This window comes from Sinocyclocheilus anshuiensis, unplaced genomic scaffold (assembly GCF_001515605.1).
Source record: "Sinocyclocheilus anshuiensis isolate Anshui unplaced genomic scaffold, SAMN03320099.WGS_v1.1 scaffold2185, whole genome shotgun sequence".
Taxonomy (NCBI): Eukaryota; Metazoa; Chordata; class Actinopteri; order Cypriniformes; family Cyprinidae; genus Sinocyclocheilus; species Sinocyclocheilus anshuiensis.
The window spans coordinates 287,592-293,167 of NW_015552740.1; the positions used below are offsets into that span (position 1 = coordinate 287,592).

The 5,576-nt window shown below is 38.3% G+C and overlaps 1 long non-coding RNA gene across 1 annotated transcript in view; it reads right to left on the minus strand.

Annotated features, from left to right (window-relative positions):
- Window positions 1-132: 132 nt before the first annotated feature.
- The window catches only part of LOC107667843 (uncharacterized), a 94,512-nt gene continuing 89,068 nt past the window's right edge, over window positions 133-5,576 (minus strand). The window contains exon 3 of the long non-coding RNA XR_001631823.1: window positions 133-210. This is a non-coding gene — a long non-coding RNA (uncharacterized LOC107667843). The remainder of the gene's footprint in view (window positions 211-5,576) is intronic.

Here is a 5,576-nt window from a genome sequence, read left to right on the forward strand (position 1 = left end):
GAAAGGCAAGTTAGAGTTCTGTCAATTGGTCTGAAACGCTCATTGTCACCGGGCCATCTTTAATGTTGAGTCCTGAGTTTCAGTTATCCACAGAACGTCAGTACAATTAAAAGTATCTTACCTGTCAGGCCTTCTGAATACAGATGCCAATGTGTGGGATGAATTTTTGCTCGAAGAAGACCGCTGCAACAGCAGAATTCACAGCAGGATCTGCAAATGAGATGAACGACAGAAGCTATTTATCTTACTGTGCTTGAAAATAACAAGCAGATAAATGTGCTTAATCTAAAACCATCTGATGCCCGGTTATACTGACATGGATGAACATATTGTGGCATACGCTGACTTGAGAAGCTCCTGGACAATCGGGAGACATTTGACCATATGTACCGCCTCAAACCCACACTAACTCTACTGCCTAATGCTTTTCCTAGGCAAACTACATTCTTCTCCTGCTGTCTCATTAAACCGTTGTATCTTCCGGCTCAGCAACTGAACTATACTGTTATGCCATCTGTAAGAAATGCAGCTTCAGCCTTAGGCTGGGTTGGGTTAATAAGCGATCTAAACCACAACAGACACTTTTATTCAGCATTTATCTTGTCTACATAAAAGAACCATGGCACCTGGCCCAAGAGCATATTTTTACTTTGTGGCCTAATGCTTCCTAGAATAAGATGTTTAATTTAATTGGCCTTGTAATGAGCCGTTTTAAAAGTTTAAAAGATGATGGAGCTGATTATCTGGATATTTGGGCATGTTTTATGGTGGGTCATATGGTGCAGAGATGTTTTTCAGTTTGGAAGCCCCTGAGGTAAAGCCTGTTTACCACAAATTGGCCTTATAAAGACAGCAGGTGAAATTCTCCTGAGAAATACAGATAAGGTGTAATGTTTTCCATAAGGTTATCTCCCATGTCAAGAGCTAACTAGCTAGCATTCCCTTCACCACCGTCAATCTTGCGCGATTATGCTGGGTGGGCTCTGTGCACAGCTTGCCTTATGCATCAGGGGCGAGGAACTGTTTGAGGCAAGAATATGAAATGAGATCATTATGGAGAGAAACAACTCCACGGCAAATATCTATTTCAATCAGTGGCTAGATGCGGAGGTTATCAATCAAAAACCACCATCATGGGTACTGCTTACTTCCAATTGAGTGCCATTTTCCAACGGAGGGCTGAAAATGAATATATTTGCAATGCTTGCTTATGGATTAGAGTATTCCTCAAACCTCAGGATTATGAAGATTAAAGTACATTGCAATGAGAGAGACATTCAATTGCATGCCAGCATTCCCACTCAATATGGAGGATTGATGGTTTCCTCGAGTGCCGGGATTTACATATTCTACTGTTAAGAGTGATCGACTTCCTTTGCAACCGGTCACATTATTATAAGACTGGAAATGAAAGATGGAGATGAAGCCACAAAGTCAGCATCCGTTCAACACCCACCCAATTTATTAGGATGAACAAAGAATTCAAAAAATTCAAGCCCCCATTTTTTCCCGTAGAGTCTTTGGGATGATGAGAGGAAGAAATGTCTGAAGGTTGGTTTAATAAGACAGCAGAGAGGACTGTGGGTATTCAGCCTGATCTTATGAGAATGTGTAGGTAATGTTTACATGTACACTACCATTCAATTTTTTATTATTTTTTTTAAAGAAATTCATAATTTTATTTGGCAAATATGCATTGAATTCAAAAATGAAAAGGAAAACATTTGAAAAGAATCCTGAAAAAAATGTATATTAAGCATCACGACTACTTTGATGATTCAATATTGATGATAAGAAGAAATACTAAGCACAAAATTGGCATATTAGAATCATTTCTGAAGGATCATGTGACACTGAAAACTGGAGTAATGACTGCTGAAAATTCAGCTTTGCCATCACAGGAATAAATGACATTTGACATTGAAATAATATTTAAAAATATTAATGGTTTTATGGTACTGATCAAATAAATGCAGCATTGGTGAGCATAAGATAATTTTGGAAACATAATCAGTTATATTCGATTAATAACCTCACCTCTACCTGAACCTAACAACAATATAAAAAAGCAGAAAAATGTACAGTGACATTAACTGTAGTCACAAAATGCTACTATAAACCTATTTCTTTTTAAATACATACATTTCCTACAATATTCTACAAACCTAAAATTATTCATAAAAAATCTGTACATCTCTAAAGCAGTTCATATATGCAATGATTACTTTTCAGAAGCAGTAATGCATTAAATTATTTAGCCTTCATTGTCTATAAGACATTTTATATTTATGTGATTTATGTGTATTGCAACCACACCACACCACAAATATCTATGAATCCTTATGAGATCATGTTGGGCCACAGGAAGTGAGAGTCTATTTCTGTAGCTGTGGAGTTGATGGTTGACTCTGGAAGCTGTGAGCAGGTCATCAGTGCAGGGCTCTCAGTGGCTTTAAGGCCTTTAGAGGGCTTTCTGAGGCAGACAGGGAATGCCTGAGATTGATTCAGTACAGAAAGACTGCCCACCACGAGAGGATAAGTCATAGAAGAGACCCATAAGCCTACTATGCTCAGGAGAATATAGCCTACTCACCCCCGTCTACTCATATCCACTCAACCTAAATATACTTGTTTCTTCTCTGGATCAACCATGTGACAGTCACAGAGGTCATAGCTGGCATCTTTCTCTTGCCTTTTTTTGTTATACGAACAGATAATGAAAGGTCTTTCCTTTCTTACAATTCCTGAGGTGGGCGTTAGAACCGAAATGTGCATTCTTGTAAATGACTTGTGAACATTCTTTTCTTTTTTTTTTCTTCTTCCCACCCACGAGCAAGAGTAATCCACCATGTGAGGATTTGCAGAGCTGGTAGAGAGAGTGCAAAAGAGAGAGCAAGCCACATGGAAATCAAGGAGGATTAATTAGAGCACAGACCTAATGAGGATCCTCACAGGAGCGGACATTATTGAAGGAGCAAATGTGTTTAGCTACTTTACAAAAGAATAGAAGGGAGGAAGGAAAAGGGAAAAGAAAAAGAAGTGGAAGATGTAGAATGAAAAAGAAATAAGAAGAGGAAAAAGCATTTCGTGATGAGTTCCTCTGTGTTCTCACTAATTCTCACTACTACTACTAATAATATTATTAATAATAATAAAAAAATGTCTTGTTATTATTATATATTAAATTATTATATAAATTACATAAGCGCTGTTCCATGAATCATCCACAAATCGTGTCGCAGCCACGTGAACACAGCCCTGCTCATATTCAGACCAACAGCACGATGTCACAGTCTTCAGTGGGTATGCCCAGGATGGCCACCAGATGACACTGTTTTCTGTGAGCACATGGCTTGTGCTGTGTTTGTTTGGTGCCATGTGCTCTCTCCTGTCTATTGTCTTGCCCCGCCCATCTTGTTACCTCATTATTGTTTAAGTTGCTCCACCTGTGTCTCCCTCGTTAGCCTCCTTGTTTGGTTTCCCATTTATTCTCCTGGTGTCTGTAAGCCTGGGCTGATCCGTCGTTTTTCATTGTGTGTGTTATTTCTGCATGTAGTGCAGTTCCTAGCCTGCCTGTCTGTTTTTCCCCCTCGGGGTTGTTTTAGTTTGTTTTTGTTTAATGTTATTATTAAAAGAGAGAACCATTCATCCTGCACTTGAGTCCTCGCTTCATCTCTCCACACGCACCGTGACACACGACTGCTTTTATACAACAAATGTTTAAGAAACAATAGGTTACTATTGAATAACCTACTTTTTACACTCGATATTGTCTATTTTTGTTCCGCCTTTACTCTTTGCGTGTCTCCGAGCACCATTTTTGCAGTGGCGTTACTGAATGAATCAACATTTTTGAAGGATCCATTAGGTGAATGACTCAAATGACTCATTCATAAAGACGTACTCGTCGCCACCTAGAGGTAATGATATAACTTGCAAAAATAAGTATCACTGAAAAATTGCACAGATTTAAAGAAGAGTAACACAAATAGTAGGCTATAAATAAATAGATAGATACATAAATACATACATAAATAAATACATGTGCCTGTGAGTTTGTTTTGTGTCTCTAGGTGTTTGCTCCGATGAGATGGTCCTCACTGCAGAACACAAGATCCAGGGGTCGAGGTTGGATCCAGATCCAACTACTCCCACCTTACATATACCTAAACCTACCCGTCTCTACCCCCTTATCCCTAAACCCACCCATCTCCTCCCCTAAACCTACCATCTCCACCCCCTAGATGTGGATCCAACCCCACCCCCTGGATCTTTGTTCTGCAGTGAGGGGCTACTGGCTCAGATTCGGTTTTCTGTCAACATGACTCAGCCTCCTCTTGCGGACTAGAGTTCCCTCTATGCTTCCCTTTATGCTTTGTGTAACTATCATTCACCAATTAGGAATGAGTGTGTTTTTGTTGGTCTGTTTTTTTTTTTTCTCCTTCTCAGCTTCTCTGCCACTTTCATCTTTTTCCATCTTTTGTTCCTAGCACTTATACAAATTCCCGCTCGTTATCCCATCAAAGCTTAGCCACCTTTGTGTTTCCATTACCGAGCAATAGATGAGTAAGAAAACACTCGCCCCCTCGTCTGCCTGGAGAAATTAAAAAAATAAACGATTAAACACATTTGGCTGATTTTTGGCACGGTTCACTCCTCCATTTGACTAGTTTCAAACTGAAAAACACTTAGCAGTTATTATTGCTTTTTACTATTTCTGAGCGCTGTTGTGTTATAGTGTTGTTAGAGAAAGCCTACACCTGCAGTCAGCTGAGAGTTTGCAGAACATTAATGTAATTGTCTGCAGAACCTTTTTCGTCTTTAAACTGCATTAGTAACTTGAGAGTAACACTGTGGTTGTCTTTAAGTAGAGTCTAACTCCATTTACAGTGCAATGCAAGGTACGTGTTTAGTTGAAGCAAGCAGAATATTACACCTCCATTGTGTATTTATTTACAGTGTAGCAGTCCCTGTTTGATGTAAATAGGAATGATTTTGTTTTAGCTCAGCTGAAAAAATCTGCTTTTCACTATGTGGTGCATTGAGAGACAAACTAATTGGACTAAAATCAGTAAAAGGTCCCCTAATAAAAACTGAAGCATTTGTGTTAGAAAGCTTGCCGAGGTAAATTAAGTGAAATATGTTCATCTGAAACACACAAGTGTGCATGTAAAGAAAAAAGGAATCTAACGACCCATTTCCTGGTGGTTAAGCCTTGAATGAGATAATAGGCTTGCGGTAGATTATTTATTAAATGTTAATTAACTCAGGCTTAATGTTGTTGGGTTTTTTTCCCTTCCAAAATGAATGTTTTTGTTTAAATTATAAGTAAACAACAGAGATAAGCAAAAAGGCTTGTTTGCCCGCAGGCATGTCCATTAGAGCGTGTAAAAAGGAAACAGCAGACCACACTTCATGTACAGTAAAAAAAAAGTGAGATTTCATTGAAAAATTAAAGAATATCTGAAAGTGCAAATGGGCATGGCATTTTCATAAAACTGTATTTATAATATATATATATATATATATATATATATATATAAAAAATGTATTTATTCCAAATGGTAGTGCTTGTG